Raw genomic sequence first — 18,628 nt, 5'->3', positions numbered from 1 at the left:
TACATGAACACAGAACAATGCAAGAAATGCATAGGCCCTAAGCGTGGGTTGTGTATACCTCTTTGATAGTTTTATAAGAAACATCCTCACCCCATCAACATATTCTTTAAAAAAAAAAGTTCCATTTCCTTCATTAAACAGATTTCACGAAGTAGGTAACTGATCATCTGAAAATGAAATTGAACGCTCCAAACGAGCTCATCAGGACGAGAGGGCTACCGTGAATTTGAATGCACGAGTATAGGAAATGCAGTGCTCGCATTTGGATGCGTGAATTTGATTTGACGGAAATGAAATAAAGCTATATACCACAAATGAAATTGATCGCTCGGATTCTGAATTTGAATGCCCGAATATTTTCGCATGATCGCACGATATGTGAATTTGAATGCACATTAATGAATTGGAATAACAAAGTATGAAATTGACTGGGAAAACCTATATTAAATCAGGATCACAACAGCGCCATAAGTGTATATAGTATACAAATAAACTTTGCCTTTAGCGTTTTTGGTTATGAGCAGAGGTGACTTTAAAAAAAAGAAAACAACAACAACAACAACAGACTATGGGCATAAATGACTTTAAAATAGAAATATTCACTGAAGGATGCACCCCGAAGTGAATAGTACTTTCAAGGCACCGAGGCCTGTAGTCTTAACCAGAAACTCAATGTTAGGCAGAGTACAGTATTTTGTATCATATTTTGGATCAAAAATTTAGAAAAAAAAAAAAATAAGGAAAAATGTGATGCGAGAAGTCGTGAGGAGGATGCGATATTGTGAATGGATCCTACACTGCACGAAGCAGCGCACGATGATGTCAGATTTGTTTTGTGATGTCACAATATATTGTGTGCGTGTGCGCTTTTAAAGAAATTGTTACATTGTTTCACCAAAGAGATTTTTTTCTCCCCCCCCCCCCCCCCACTGGGCAAAATCTCTTTGCATTTCATAGTGTGACGATACGAAGCAGTGCGCAATGTTAGAATTGCTTTGTGATGTCACAATTGTTTCGTAGGGTTACATTTTCACAGGGCGACGGTACGACGAAGCAGTGCGCAATGTTAGAATTGCTTTGTGATGTCACAATTGTTTCGTAGGGTTACATTTTCACAGGGCGACGGTACGACGAAGCAGTGCGCGATGTCAGAATTTCTTTGTGATGTCACAGCTGCTTCGTGACATCATTTCACAAATACATAATACTGAGTAAATGATTGTACTAGTATACGGATACTAGTATACTACTGAGTATATGGAAAATGTCGTCATAAAAAGTGACGCCATTTTGCAAACAATACGCCATGGAGCGTCAATCATGCCAACATTCTGACATAGCTGAAAATACATAAAATCACGTGAGACACTTTCAATCAATTACTGGAGAATAAATTCTTGATCCAAAATAAATATAAAGCAAAAAGGAGAGGGCTCTGTGCTACAGTGTAAACGAGCGCCACCTACGGTTTTAGTAACAAAATTACAACTTTGAGTCCGACCAGTTTGGATGATAGTTCTTGTAAAGAAGAAGAAGAAGAGGAAGAAGAAAAAAGATTTGCCAAACCTTTGCTTATCTCTTTCAGTTTTAGTCTAATTAGTCTTATTTTCAAAAAGGGAGGGGGAAGTCATAATGAATGCAATCGCCTGTAATAATTTTGTAAGCTATGTGTTATGGCAGCAAAGCTGTCAAGCAAGCAAAAGCCAATTTGATGTAATGTACGTTCAAACACTGTGAATATATAGCGACAACCCCCGCACCCCGAAAAAATGAAAACAATTGAATATTGCCGACGAGCCTGATCTTGCAATTAGATTAAACACCCAATCAAGTCTATCTCGAATCCTTTACCTATACTTTGAAGTCATATTAAAGGCTTACGTGATTATTGTCGTGCATATATTAAAAGTAATGGAAGTCCATATATGAATACTCCTCTGCAACGCTTTTTTTTCTTTCTTTTCTATCTTCACCTGTCTTTGTTCTTCTTCATTAGGTAATAAAGTTCCTGCTTTTTTTATTATTTTTTTTATTCTTACACCAAATCATACGAATACTTACGGTGTTTCACGGCTGGTAAATCGTCTGAGCGGCACAGACAAGCCTGTCTGTCCCTATCGACACAATAACGTCATTAACATCGGCAAGATAAATTTTCTGTTTGTCTATGACGAGATTCCAATAAAACAAGCGATATGTGATGAGGTCTCCTCCAATTTTTCTATCGTCAGTTGCACATTTCATCAACTCCCACTTAAAAATATAATGATTATGAAATGAGTTCACTTGTTTTACAAAGTTACTGTTCAATGCTCTTTCACGATTAGATGTATAATTTCATATTAAAGGATTATACAAAGTTACTGTTCAATGTTCTTTCACGATTAGATGTATAATTTCATATTAAAGGATTATACTTGGCATTATTCTTTTTCATTATTATGTATTCAAAAAGCATACAATATATTTTTCTTTTGTTCAAAACCATGAAGAAATCAAATAGAATCAAATCTACAACACACAGTATTAGATAGTCAATCAGATACGAATTTAAAGAACAGTTTGATATAACACAAAACACACACAAGTCTATCCACTGATAACCTCTCCTCCGATGTACTCACCAAAATATACTTCTTATGATATTTCATGCAGGGTTCTATCAAGATTATGATGCACTTAATAGTATCACAAAATGATATCAAGGTACGAATGTATAGTACTTAGTAATGTGCAGGGGCGGATCCAGGGAGGACCGCAACCGGCGCACGCCCCCCCCCCTTTATTTTTTGTTGAAACAAAAGAAATAAAAAGAAAAAAATGGGGGGAGGGGTGCGTGCGCCCCCCTTTAATTTTGTAAACACGCCCCCTCTTTACGGAATTCCTGGATCCGCCCCTGATGTGAAGTCTTTTAACCCTTTTTGTGCTAATGAGTCGAATGCACACAAATGGGCAGGGAATTAATTAATGTGGCACGCATAGAGTTAATGTATGATCTGCCATAACAGTACGCAGAGCCGTAAGCATTTTAAGTCTGTCAACGATTTCAAGAAGAAAAGTCATCTTCCAGCTGCCAAAGAAACATAATTACATGAGTGTTTTTATCCGGTTAGCCTGAATAGGAACGTGGTCATATCCCCGAGAAGACAAAATGTTTTATTGGTGTCTGTCAGACTGGGAGGTGAGATCGTCTCACCAACCTGTTTCATATCTTATTTCCAGCCATTATCACCCTCCCCATGAGAGCAAATGAACAGACACAAAACAAATTAACGTGATATTCATTTGCTTCATGATCAAGTATAACCTCAACACTAGACAAAGAGCACACTCAGAGCAAAGTCTTCTTCTCCTCTTTCTCTATGTCCTCCTCCACCTCCTTCTCCTCCTTTATCTCCATCGTCAACATCTTCATATCCATCATCATCACCATCATCACCATCATTATCCTCATCATTGTCAATATCGTCACCACCGTCGTCAACGTCATCGTCTCCATCATCACCTTTATTATCAATCACCCAATGACCCCCCCCCCCCCCTCCTCCTCCTCCTCCTCTTTCTTCAGTCATTATGTCACAGTCTCTCCTTGGTCAGTCCGATAGTAGGTCCATGGTCCGATCAATGTATACGGTACGTCGTAAGAGCACAACCAAGAAACCAGTTCACAGACAGGTGCGATTCACCTTGTGGTACGGTCCCCATGCGCATAGAGTAAAGGGAACGCTTGACGCGCTCACTCTTCAAAATCCACATCCACGTCCACCGATCGCTCGACCAGGCCAGGCGACTAGCTAGCTCTGCGAACTACCGGTAGCCAGCCTCGCCTTTCTTCAGATCATAAACTAGCAAGCTCGAGCTCCGAGCTGACGACAACTTTCCTGACGTTGGATACGTAGCAGGCGTCCATACCGGGCAACCTCGCTGAAGCCTGGTGGTGGAGGGTTAATGAAATTGTTTACTAATAGGAACTAGATATAAACTAACGCAAGACTGCACAGCTTCAACGCGGATTTAGAGGGATTGTATGGCCGGATCCGCGATCTGACAAATTTGCTCCATTAGAGCAAAATCTTACTTTGCGAACTTTGCCTTCAATTCTTCAGTCAGGATGGTTGCCTGAGTGATCGTCACCGATACACCGTCTGTACACCGATGCCTACCTAGTAACCAGCATGCGGGTCATTCACAGATGAATTTGGTAAGCCCTCTTAGATGCACCTGAAACAATGCTGTGTAGTGCGATGTTTGGTCTTTATAGTGTAATTTGTCACTTGTTACGTTTGATCTCAGTTGATTTAGTTACAAAATTTCCATTCAAAATGAGAATCACATCGATTTTACTTCTTAGACCCAAGAGTAAAGACATCCTTGATCCATCTGTGATTCAGATTCGCAGCACTAAAGTGTCATTATACTTTAATAGGGCACATTCTTATTGTTTGTAGATTTCTTCTGTACAACTACAAGTCTACAGTTCTAGAGTTAAATCAAAAGAAACATTAATTTGATTTTCAGTGATATTGATGCAGTCAAAACATGTCATTAGGCCTAGGGTTGTGGAATTTCTTGCATGGATCATATTACCTCAATCAAATAATTGACAGTTTGATTATCATTTGGTTTCACTCGTATGGGAAACCTATCTCATTATCTGTGTGGATTGCTGCCTCAAGATTTCCTTCATATTGCCTCCTTCTTTTAGTTTTCTTTGACAGTCATCAAACTTGAATATGATATAATACATACAAGATTAAAAGTCTATTGCTGAATTAACCCTAGGACCAGGGCCCCATTTCATAAAAAAAAAAAAAGTTGACATGATAACAACTCTTGCTGGAATGTCAATTGTCATGGTAACGACAAGAATTCAACTTCCTGATTGGTTGTTGCTATTGGAAGTTGCCATTCCAGCAAGAGTTGCTATCCTAGCATCTTTTATGAAATGGGGCCCAGATGCCATGCAAAGCCAGGAACTGTGTATGTTATAGTTCGTGTTGAATGTGTGGTGATGGGTAGAAGATACTTATGCGGAAAATCATGACCCACAAACTTAAGTTATTTCTTTCTAGTCTGAATGGGTATTCCTGTAAATATCTGAAAGAACAAGATTTTATTGACAAAAGCAAAGTTGCAGAGAAAATGTTTGTTTTGAGGAGATATTTCAAACATTTTACTTTATGATACCAGTGCAAAAACCACAAGAAAAAGAAAATTTTGTATAATGTCACTTAGGGGGAAAATGGAGAAGCAGATGTTGATGTTCTGGCTGACAACTATATTGACACAGAATCTGTTTGTTCATAGGAGGTATTGATACAGAATTCACTGATTCAGCAAAATTCCTGTGAAGAGATGGGCCGGGGAAAAAAGAACGCTGAAGTCTTAAAGGGACTGTACAGTACTGGTTGAGGTAGAGATTCATGTTTTGAACATTCCTAAGTGAGATAATGAAAAGCCTCTTATGAAATATGAAAGAGCATGTAATTTTAAGAAGGATTCAACGTTTATTTGATGAAAATTGGTTTTCAAATGGCTGAGATATCCAAAAAAGTTCTAATAATAAAAGGCGACATGCCCCAACTTTATTAGTTTCTCTTTGTTTCACCTTGTTTTTGGATATCTCAGCCATTTCAAAACCGATTTTCATCGAATAAACTTTTGATACCCCTTAGAACTGCATGCTCTTTGACATATCATAGAGTGGTTTCTGAATATCTCACAAAACGTTAAAAGCTAAATCTTCACCTCGACCAGAACTTTACACACCCTTTAACTTGCATTGCCCAGAGAATAACATGTAGGACCTACCTGGTATGTTGAAGAAGAAAGGCAAAATTGGAAAAGAATGGCCATCACAGGCAAGTTTTTCATGACATCCCTGTGTTACATTTGGACTGGTGCATCATTCTTCAGGTCATTTGGGGTCAGAGGTGATGCCTTTTGCACTTGCTGCATGCCTCATGGTTGTTGTTTTTTCCCCTTGCCATTATTACCCTTCAACTGTCAGGTGGAGGAAAGATGCTTTCTAGTCTTCTCCTTTGCAGACCCCTTTTTCCTTTTTCCCTTTTTTCCTTTTTTTTTCCTTTTTTCTTGCCATTCATGTGGTTTTGCTAAGGAGGTAGGTACTAGGCGAGCCTAAGTGAGCCTAGTACCTCCGTGGTTTTGCATGGCCCCAACAGAATGATGATTATATCTGCTTATTTATATAATTTCTTTTTGCTTGTTTTTAATTATCTTTGTTTGGATGCACTGGGCATGTGAGAGATGGATGCACGTGATTGAAAGGATCAGTTATTGTACATTGGTAATCTCATAAAACCTTGAAAATTTAGGTCTTAGCATAGCTTACCAGGAATTGTCCACATATGATAAAACAATTTTACTTGTACCGATGTCACCACGGGCTTGCAGGGACTGCCAGGCATTGATGGACTTGATGTAAGAAACATTTACTCATCATCCTTCATCCACAGCTACTAGACCATAATATATAGATCCTCTGTTGTGTGGATAAATCTGTTTCTTTTTAATCTGGTTTTGTTTCATGTTTGGTCCAAAGGGTGGAAGCCTATTAGCAGAGAAAGGAAATTATAGGACAAATGACCATTTCTCATAAAAAGAGGACTTTGAATGAGTGATATATTTCATGTGTATAAAGTGTGATGATGTGATTCATTTCCCCTTAAAGAGCAGGCAAGGCATGATCAGGGGGGCATTTCATGAAGGAACTTGTCGGATAAAATGTCCGACAAGTCGATTATATACGACAAGTTCAGAGAAATCGGCCAATTAGACGAAAGAATTTCTCAAAACTTGTCGGATATAATTGATTTGTCAGATATTTTATCCGACAAGTTCCTTCATGAAACGCCCCCCAGGTTGTGATGAGAGTTGTGAAATCGTTTTCACATCAAAACATTTACCCAAGTCCAGTATAGGAGATAGATTAAGTCAAGTATATTTTTTTTCCTTCCAAGGGTGGATTTAAAGGTCGTTTTGGTATGGAATATTAACATTGCATTCTAATGGGGATCAAAGACACTGATAGCAAAATTAGCATTATATCTTTTACCTATAATATGAAATGACACACTGTTCAGTATTGACAACATTTTTACTTTGTGTATTTAAAAGCTTACTAACTTGTACTATACAATATCAAAGCAAGAAATTCTGATAATAAGCACTATCCATTGTACTCAGTACTCATGAAGCCCAAAGTCTTCTGGTTGAGGCTCAAGCTATATTCAACTGTATAAAATTATCTATAACTGATTTTAGATGAGTGTGAACGTGACAGTATACAACTGTATCTGATGTGAACTGGTCCTGGGAATGTTATTATATTGCTTTGTGGTGACAACCATACTCTATACTGTCTATACTATATACTTGAAGCGAACATTGGTGTGAGATAGCATTACTTCATAGAAAAAAACGACTGGGAAAAACTCACATCCAGATTCACATCAGGGTCAAATGCATCATTTCATCCCATATATTACTCCATCCACTGTACTTTCAAAATGTCATGAAATTACACAAAACAACTGCTGTTACATTCTCTTGTTTTTCATTTGATGCTCTCTATGTGTAGTATATGTCACTCAACAATCATAGAAATAGTTAACTGTATTGAGTAAACATCTGTTAGAGTAATAATAATTGTGCCCTCGTGAATTTCATTAATTTCTTTTTTTGTGGAGGTTAATTGTCATGTTTTTACTTTTTTTCTCATGTCAAATTCATTCTGATGTATTTCTTTATACTTCCTTCAAGATACATTGCATGGCAAATTTAAAATGCTTCTGTCATTTTTTTTTTCTGATTTGATTTTAATGTATTGTTTATTTAGGATTCTCTGTACATGAAGACAAATTTGTCTTGGCTCTGCCAAAGATTTTTTTTTTCCCCCCAGAAGTATTAATTTCCATGCTTCAGCTCTATAATAAGCACATTGCTTTTGGATGCAAACTCAACAAGCAAAATTGTTGGGTATTTTTTTTTTTCAGAGAAGAAGAAGAAAAAAGAACAGTCATCATGTCCACATCTGGTAAAGAAATACCATATTAAGATAACTGTGCCCTTGTGCCATCAAACTCTGATTCATTGGCATTTCAAATGGTGGGGGGGGGGGGGGGGTGAAGAACTCTTCTTCAGTTTCACTTTCACTTTCCCTCCTGTTTTCATAGAATATTTCTTTGCCAATGATATCTTTCGTTATCTTTTTCTTTTCAATCAAACCTATTGTAAACATAAAACATAAGATGCCACATGTGTTTTTGCTGTTGCTGAAAAGATTAAAGGTGAAAATGCAATAAAGAGGGGTTTTTTTTTTTGGTGAAATCATGGACAAAATCTACTTAGCAGTCCCAAAATCTTGACAATGTGTTTAATAGATATGAATGTCTAAAAATTTGGTCTCTTCCGTTCATGCTGTACAATCTCCAGATGGAAAGGCAACAACCATTTGCAATAGGAGTAATGAAAATGACTCTTACTAAGTAAGTCTTCATAGGACATATAGAGCACTTGATTTAGCCTATTACACTGGAAGGTATTGAGAATTATATTTGCATCAGCATGTCTCAGTAATATGCAGGTAAAAAGAGTGTACCTTTTATATATTAGAAAAGAATGTAATAAATTTCATATCTAGGTCTCTAGTCACAGACTAGTGGGGGGGGGGGAGGGGGTAGTTGTGGCCTTTGGAGGGGGAGGGGGAGGGTTATGTTTATTCTAGAGAGAAGTTCCTGGGATTTTCCTTCTTTTTCCCCACTCCATTATTGTGCCCAACCTGCCTTTTGCTGCATCAGTAAGGCCCCTGTGGAGCGCTCTCCTGAGTCATGGGAACGCTATTCATGAAAGCTGCACAGGCATGTTGAGCCCTAAAGCCCTCCTGCAATTGCTGGTGAACTGTTGTCAACTTGATTTTCAACTGAGTCTGCCATGAATATATAGGCCCCCTATAGATTATGTACAACACTGTTCACTCATATCACCATTCCAAATGTTACAATGCTGTTTATATTACATTGTTGCATCATGTCCTGTTATACAGCAGGGTGTTTTGGAAGTTGTGACTTTTATCAATTGATTGCTTGTTTTTTTTTAGGTTTTTTTGCTAAATGAATTATTTGCCCATTACTATTGCTACTGCCATTTAGTCAGTGAGTATTTCATAATATCGTATACCACTCTAACCCCTTGAAGAATGAGAAAATCCGCTGCTGAACCCCTTTACAGTTGTGCATTATCTGTCTATATAAACATCAAAAGTAAAGTTCAACTGTGCATGACTGGTTTCTATGGGCAAATGCAACTTTTTATGACCTTGTCACCATGGCACTTGACTTTATCATGGAGTGAAAAAGATAGAGGCAGTTCATGTACTATGTCCATAATGTCTATAACAAACTGCTGTAGAAGTCTACCCAAGGATGTTCAAGAATTTAAACCTCTATGTAGAGTCTATTTATTCTGTCCTATTTGTTCCCTGAGACAATAATAGATATTTTTGTTGTTGTTAATATGAACATTAGAATGACAGGAGGTGAACTTTGTGAAAAACAAAACAAAACCCTTAGGGCCGAAATGATTTGCTCCAATACTCCAGCAGCTGCTCAGATGTTATGTTTACATAAGTTCATCTTTCAACACATACAACATTTTCAAATGCCTGCCCTGCTAATTACATTTGGTGCTTCGTTCAGCAAACTCTCCTCTCTCACTCAGATCTGCCCATTCATAGCTGCCACTGGTGCATAGAAATTGGTGACAATCATTTTGCTTGTCTGCTTTTAAAAGCTCTGTTAGCTGCCAGTGGAACACGGCGGTGACCCCACTTCTCAGCCTCCTTTCATGTTTTCCACCAGACCGTGGAGGGGAACACATGAGTGTGTGTTCAGATGGAGGAGAGCCAGTGATCGCCCTTTGTAAAAGGGGACTCTGGGTTATTTTCTTGCGCTTCTTTCTTTTTTGTGTACCTTGTACTTCCTGTCTCTTGCTGGGAAGCTACTGCCAGGAGGAACCCCTTGTCTGACAGTTGTGTGATTGGGCTGAAGTGTCTGATATTATGCCTAATGTCTAGGAAACTGCAGGTACAACTTGGAAGATACTTGTGAGTGTTAACATAAACTGTTCCTTTTGGTGCAGCACAACAATACATTGTTTGCATTATTGTACGTTATGGGATTTTGTGTGTGCGATGTAATCGGTGTGTGTGTGTGTGTGTGTGTGTGTGTGTGTGTGTGTGCGTGTGAGTGACATTGCATAGCTATACCAATGCCTCCTCATTCTGAAACAGAATGAATGGGGTTTACTGACACTGTTGCACACACGCAGCGCACCTGGTAGTGGTGTGATAAAACCCCTTGATAGAGTTCAACTGGTGCTTGTGCCTGTGGAGTGGCGGAATCAATCCTCTCCAGCTCCTGCCAGCTCAGATCCATACCTTCACTGCTTGTAACTGAAATTGGATGATAGGATTTTCCTCATCTGAACAGTGAGTTGGAAAGTTTCATCTGTTACCTTGCATCCTTCTGGACTGTCTTCCCTTACAGTTAGGCCATCATGTGTCAAGTTATGATGTTTGGTGTTTGTGTCAGAATCAGTATGGTCAGTCAGGCACTATTAAACAGCAAGTGTGCAATACCCATACAAAATGAAGAAAAGGTGTTTAATTGCAGAGCTTTACTTTATGTCAGCCCAATTGAAGTAGCTGTAAAACTGTTAACACTGGGCAGGAGCTAGTTTAGTTTAATTTTTATTTTGTAGGTGTACAGTTTTTGAGGTGACTGCTTTCAATGATCTTTATTTCTGCAGGTTTTCAAACTTTTAACAGAAATTTGCTAACAGATGGAGTAGTCAATTTTTTAGATTAGCTTGAATAAGTTACAAAACTCTTCCTCTTGGTGTATGATGGAATAGTGATACCATAGTTGATGAGGAACAAGCAGGAATACCTATTGTAGAACTGATTCCTATCTTTTATGTGAGGTAGTTCAAGGTGAAGGCAAACCACAAACCTCGTTTAGAGTGTGGTATAAAATGGTCATTGTGAGACGATGGACCATTTCAAAAGTCTTTTGTCAGATGATTATTATTGCTTGTGGGTTGTACAGTTGTGGTTCTGAGTGATGTCCAACTTCATAGGCATGATAGGCTCACTCATTAATATTAGGGCCTAGGCCCTGTGCAGGATTTTACTTACACGCCTTACAATAGCTGTGTAAATCATGTCAGTTTCTTTTGTACACATACTCCTACCCCTCTCTCGGTATTGCTGTTGTCAATGACAGCTGTGCTCTCTATTATCTTTTTCCCCCTCAGATGACTTGAATTCATAAAATTGTCTTTTACTTCCAGGCAATTACATACATGTATGAAATAAATGTTATGTAGCATTATACTGCCATGATAGATAGCAACATATGATTACACATTATTCTTCTCGTATTACATCTCTCGCATTGTGTTTTCTTCCTCTTCCTAGTTTAATATTCTTGTGCTATTCTTTATTCGAAATTAGTGAAGTAATACCCGAGGTTGTTGTCCACTTCAAGTGGAAAGCCATGTCATATTCACGAAGACTTTTTTTATAAAGTAAAGTCAGATGAGCAAAATGATGGGAGCTCCAAAGTAGGACGTAAATAACAAAGTTATGGAATTTTAAAGTTTTGTATGTTTTTTACCATTACCATATAATGCAATTTTTTTTTCATTTTCATTTATTTTCATATTCCTCAATGAATAATAAAAAATACATCAAATGTTATGAAATTGAATAATACATGATATCCAGCTAGGAGACATACATAGAATACTGTAAACATATAACACATAGTGGTCGATTTATAAAAGTTGGAATATGGGAATGAATGCTAAAGAAATATGAAGGAACCTACTAAAAAGCAAGCTTGTGGAGCGTAGGTCCCATTTGGAAGAGGTATTGATGTTGTTATGTAGGCCCTCTACCTGACAACTCTCAGATTTGTTTGTATACAAAAATATCAAAATAATTTTTATTGGTTGTTGATTTCCTTAGCAACTCTAACCCTTTCCCCCTAACAGTAATTTTTGCTATGTTAATACAAGACCACGCTGATTTGTTATGGAGCATCCGGTATACACCATATATTTCCCAGGGTTTATAAGTTTGTGAATTTCACAAGTCTATGCTATTTGGGAATGCTAAAAAGTTGAAAGTATAATTTACTTTGATCCCAACATGAATGTAACATGCATACATACATTTCTGCAAACATTGCTGGACTCCATGTCTCCATGATTGCGAATTCCACCACTCACAAAATTATCGGGAAGTCCAGATTTGCCCAAAATTAAACATGCAAAGTATATGGGGTATTACAGTACTGTAAATGTGGAAATTTTTGCATTACATCGATTTTTGCGCATTTCGCACTATTTTTGGCTTGCGCAAATTCTAAAACCCATGAAAATATCTCCCCAATTATATCACATTTTGAATGGGTTGACAATGGCACAGTGTGAATTCAAGAACCTGCGGATATGTTTTTAGCTGTTCAGCTAAAAAAAAATCAATCCTGTGAAAATATTAATGTTGACAGTATAGGGCCGAGATATGTATATTTTGTTTGTCATATGAAAAAAAAAAAAAAAAATGTGAAGATTTGTGTACAAATTAATGGAGACTTATGAGGCAGTGACAGCATCATCTCTGCTATTGTGGTTGAGACTATTCATTCTTATTTTTCAAAACATGAAAAACTTCATGATTCCATAACTATAGTATTTTAGTTCCAATTTTAAAGAAACCACTCCACGTCTGTTCATTTTATTTTCCTCACTTCATAATAGTTGAGTAATTGCATTTTGGTTTGGTAATAAATTTTTTCCCCTTCCCTGAGAGATCATTTGCAACAAATCAGTGCATGATAGAGATATTGAAATGTTGTATTCAAGAGACTTAATGGATATAGTTAAAAAGACAGTTTTGTTTTAATAGTATGCTTTTCTGTATTAGTAATGGCAAAATGCAGCCAAAATATCTTGATATATATGGGGTGGGGTGAGGGTTGTAGGGAACTGGTACCATAGATATGTTGGGCTCTTTAGCTTTTGCAATAACAAAAACCAAACACAACAAATATGTGGCGAGGACCCAATGGTCAAATCGTAGGCCAAGAGGCGGGCATGGAAAAATACTTAATGTCCTTGTACCACATTTCATTGTTGAATCAAAGTGACACATGCAACAGATGTGCAATGCCAACACCATTTTAAACAAACAGCAAAATTCCCACAGAATTACCTTTTCTTCTCTGACTTGCCATAATCACTTATCCCATTTACACAGGGCATTTAGAGTGCTCCAGGAACACCAGATCATGAACCCCTCTGAACTCTGTATGGACAGACAATAGGGCTCAGGAGCACTCTAAAGTTGCTGTAAAACCAGAAATATTCGTGGCATTAATTTTTTTTCCCCGTTAATTGGAGCTAACAGCCTTTTTGGCAGCATGAAATTTTCGCAAATTGGCATTCGATGCATATAGTATTGACAAGATCTTTCGCATGCATTGTAATTTCTTGAGCCTAGGCTGTCATGAAATTCGCAAAATTAAAGTGTGTGTGAACATTTCTAATTTCACAGTAGTATGCCCCTCTCCAGCATAGGCTCAGGAGCACTCCTTTGAAGTGCTTTAAATTCTTTATTTTATTTTAAATGGTCATCAGCGTTTAGAGCGCTCCAGAAGAGGAATGCAATGTGCACTGTGCGTACAGTTGGTATGTTAGAAGTTCCTGTGCACTCAAAGGTCACCATGACAGTTAAATGGCCCTCTCGGCCACTTCGCATGCAGTCTCAGCGAGCAGTGATTCTCTGTGAATGGACTCAGAGGGCCATACTGTAAAGCAAGAAATGTTTTTTAGCATGAAATTTTTTTTTGCAAATTTGAGGTGATGGCCATGTTCAAAGAATATTAAACATTTTTGTTAATTGCCACTGGCATCCCGTGCATTAAAATGTAAACAAGAACTTTCACATGCTTTTTAATTTCATGAATCTTGGCTCTAATGAAATTAGTGAAATTAAAATTCATGCAAACATTTCTGGTTGTACAGTAACTGTAAGTTGAAGCACTTCAGGAGCATTCCTGGGCCCGACTTAGTGTAAAAATGAGATGACTTTTCACTGGAATTGCTGTTCTCCTCTCAAAATGGCCTGAAATTTATGTCTTGACTGCCTTTACTGTTTTTGTCTCAGGACTTCCAGACATACAATCAAATTGACTGTATGGCATGTCACCTTTTGGGACATTGTAGAAATGTTTGATATGCAGAGACTCCAACCCAAAGCACCTTCTGATCTGGAGATTCTCCCGCCTGAAACCCCTAGCAAACGGGAGATTCCAAGTTGATGTGTGCGAAGCGCGAAATTCCCAGGTTCTAGATGCTCTCTAGTGTTATCTAAGGCTTATTTTTCAACATACGATAGCAATAAGTAAGAAATCCTTTCCAATGGGAGACACAGAGCCAGGGCGGGAGAAATTAAATCATAAGCGGGAGAACGGGAGATTTTGCAAAAATGGGTTTTCGGCGGGCGATCTCCCGTCGAAAACGGGAGAGTTTGAGTCTCTGGATATGGTGGATGTTGCACCATTAACCCATTGAGAATGGACTGATTTTGCTTCAACACACATTTCCCAAAGACACCTGCCCGAGTATAAAACTCGGGACTCGTCCTCAATGGGTCAAGATGCCAAGAAGCAATACAAATTTGTACTTTTTATAGGTCCTATATTAAATATGATATGTATCCACAACATGTGGAATGAAATCCTCTGTAGTCTTTCATTTGGAGATCCAAATTTCTGCAATCTACTCATGTAGAACAAATCACATCGCAGCAATTTGAGACATCCCGAAACCAAGTTGTGTTCAAGCGGGGTTTCAGAAATTCCAGCAGTTGAAAACAAAGAGAGGAACTCCGTACAGCATTCCGATAACGAGATTTTGTGGTAAGTTACGACAGGATATGATGGTTGACGGTTGAAACAAGGAGAAGGAGAGTTTTTATTTACAGAGTGGGTAGAGTATCACATTTATGACAATAATGGCAAGGTATCAGAGTGGAAACTATCCCTATTCAGCTTGGGAGACATAATCCATGGCCGTATCATGTGACGATTATCCGTTTACGTTACAGGCTTATCACAATTTAGCCTTGGATTGTTTTCTGGTGATCAGCGACCATTTTTCACATGGTCATAGGAGTAAAAGGTGTTTATCCACAAGGATTTGACTCCTATATAATTGATGTACTGTCTTCTTTTGGCTTGAACTACCAACTTTGCTGGCTGGTTTTAGTGTGCAAATTTGAAACTTGTGAGAAGAATACTGGGAGGTAAGAGGCATCATTTGTAAATGTGTTAAGAAGAGCATTTTGGTATGAGAGCAACAACTTTTTTATGACAGTAAACCAAAGCATTAAGAGTTGATTAGAAAGTGTTTACTGACTTCCAAGTATTTGTTGGGTTGTTTTTTCCCCTCTCATTTGAGTATCATTTGCTTTATATTGCATGATGCCACAGGATATCTCAAAAGTGGCTGTTTAGACATATAGCTTAGAAGCATTCTGTAATTGATGCTCAACTAATTAGTGCAAGTAATAATGCCCTTCAGGCTCCTTTTACATGTTCATGTGCTATGTAGATTTTTTATTTTTATTTTTTAATGTAGAGGTAAATGCAATTAATGTACTAATGGCTTGATTGTTCAAATTTTATTCCACTAACTTTTCTTAGCTAACCAGGGCTCAACATTAGCAGTTATCTGGTGGCCCATTGGCCCATGGCACTTAACATTGATGTCGAGCCACCAAATATCCAGAAATCTTATTTTTTAGTGGCCCAATCGGGCACTTACGATTCAAAATAAATTGTTATGTTTCCATTTATTTTGGGACATTGCATTTCTTTTTCAGGCCACCAAAATTTCAGATTTAAAGATTTAAATGGTCCAAACGGCCCACCAGAGAAAAAAGTTAGTGTCGAGCCCTGCTAACAAAATACAGAACACCTTTAAATTGACAGTGTTTACTGTGGCCAGGTTTCAGTGGACTCACGTGTTCATACACTTGCTTTTACCCCATCAGGGTGCCATTTGCCCACTTGCACTTTAACCTTGCGTTGGAAAATGTTTGACGAGGGCAGTTATTTTTCCCAACATTTGTCCTTTATACACAAGAGCCTACAGCATTTATATTTTTATTCATTATATATTTGGTGTTACCTTGTACTGAAAAGACCTGTAGTTTTTTGACTGCTTTTGCTTAAATTTGGTAGTCAACTCCTTTTCACTGTTGTAAATACAATCACAGAACATGTCCTTATTATCCTTATCATATCTTTCAATACAGTTATATATATATATATATATATATATATATATATATATATATATATATATATATATATATAGGCGTACCTGTGTTTTGGTGCCTTGTCTGCTACCGGCGGTTTCACGCTGTCGCGATCCTCAGGCAGATATGCTCTGCTTTACAGCATTGAGCACTTTTCAATCCTCAACAAACTTCATATTCCCGACGGATATATACCAAACGGATATATATATATATATATATATATATATATATATTTTTTTTTTTGTACAGCACTGGGCTAGAGTACTCTATTATAATGGCATATTGAAAACAAAATAATTCAAATGTGACAGCTTTACATCAATGTACAGTTGAACCTCTATTATCCGGCCTCCCTTTATCCGGATCTCTCTATTATCCGGACGCAATCTCGCCGTGATTTTTTTTTTATATAATTGCGGGAAGAAAGGGGAATTCCCAACTTCTTGAGAACTCCTACCCAAACACACATGAATTACATATTACTTCCAATATAATTGACATACATTGCATCAAATTTCCTTCCAAATTGCTTACTTTCAGACATTTCAACATCCCGAAACATCCCCAAATGTAACAATGAAAAGGTTGCAGTATACACATTACTACATGTGGTACTACAATGGGCTACATCAGTACATGTGTATGTCAGAGCTGCCAACCAGTACTGATTTTCAGTAATTTCTACTGAAATTGGACAAGAATACTGGAGGTTACAAGCAAATTACTGATTTTAGAAATCATTGTCTGTGATAAATTCTATAACACTGTTAAGGATTACTGATTTTCACTCAAAAAAGGTGCAAATTACTGATTTTCAGCCATCATAGTACTGAAAGGCTTTTACAAAAGTTGGCAGCTCTGGTATGTATATGTACATGTATAAAGCATTGAGTCTCCCGTATCCGGCCAAATCCCTTATCCGGCTGAGCCCCGGTCCCGACTTGTCTGGATACGAGAGGTTCAACTGTATTCACTAACTTAAAAAATGATTGTGAATGGAAACAAAAAAGTCTAACGGATAGGGTGTTAGACACAAAAAATTTATCCTAGATAATGGTATAGCTGTATGATGAATACGTCTGAATGCTAGCAGACGAAACAACGTATAACAAAATGACGTACCAAAATGATGGTCAGAGCATCATTTCAAACTAGAACTCGATAACGAATCAGCATTCCGTCATGTCCATATGCGTCTCAACATAATGCCCACCATAGAGCAGTACGGGTGAGCGCACACAAAAGGTGACCCTATGAATCCTCTCACTAGCGATGACATCGTGACCATAACAACATGTGCAGTAGGAATGTGCGGATCTATACAACGTTTTCCAGCCTGTCAGCTATACGATGATTGTTTACAAATCGTTTCTGTATTGAGTTGTGGTATAAACTGGCTTGCATCTGAACAGGGGGTGAGACGCTTGTATACTTCGCATATAGTGCCCTACACTATTTTGTAGAAGTTAGAGTAACACTATTGTAGAAATAGAGTAACATTAACTCACAAAAATTCTATTTTGACATCATTGTATTAACAGATCATATCTTTTATTACAGTTTCTCACACCTTTCCGACTTCACTGAAGCTTAAACATTAGGCCCGTGCACACACAACGAAAATGAAATTACAATCGCAATCCAAATTTCGATTTTTTTTTTTTCGACCGTTCATACACAAGGAAAAATTGCACTTCGCAGCAAGGAAAAAACGATCAATGGCCTAATTGCGCATGCACGAAACTTGCATGACCGAAGACTGACCCCGCGGTCCCAATAATGTTGACGTTCACGCGCTATGAACGATGGGATTAAAAATACCGATTTCCGAATCTCGATCGCACTCACACACACGACGCTTGGCAAAATAATTGCGATTATTCTGAAAAATCGCACTAATAGTGTGAGTTGGATTGCAATTAGTGAAATTTTTCTGTCCACACGGGAAAAAATTTCAAAATTTTAATCGCGATAAGAAAATGAATTTTTAAATCTCACTTTTTCCCTTGTGTGTGAACGGGCCTATTGTCAAAGAGGATGTGACGTAAAAATGAAAGTTGTTGCAGAGAGAATGAAAAAAATAGAGAGGAAGAATGTGAGAAGAAAAAGGGAGAGAGAGAGAGGAACTTTGTAAGGAAATGGGGAAAATAAATAAAAAAAATTTAGTAGAGACTGCCATGTCAGCTGATAGTCATGGCCTTCAAATTGCCATGACAG

The 18,628-nt window shown here is 37.8% G+C and overlaps 1 protein-coding gene across 1 annotated transcript in view; it reads left to right on the top strand.

The window, feature by feature from the left end:
- Positions 1-10,417: 10,417 nt before the first annotated feature.
- Positions 10,418-18,628, top strand: part of LOC140237747 (uncharacterized) — a 49,895-nt gene continuing 41,684 nt past the window's right edge. The window contains exon 1 of the mRNA XM_072317675.1: positions 10,418-10,507. The gene's annotated coding sequence lies outside the window, so the exon portion shown is untranslated. The remainder of the gene's footprint in view (positions 10,508-18,628) is intronic.

The sequence above is a fragment of the Diadema setosum genome, chromosome 14 (assembly GCF_964275005.1).
Source record: "Diadema setosum chromosome 14, eeDiaSeto1, whole genome shotgun sequence".
NCBI lineage: Eukaryota > Metazoa > Echinodermata > Echinoidea > Diadematoida > Diadematidae > Diadema > Diadema setosum.
Note: the sequence above shows the minus strand (reverse complement) of the source record. Positions and strands in the feature narration are given on the sequence as shown.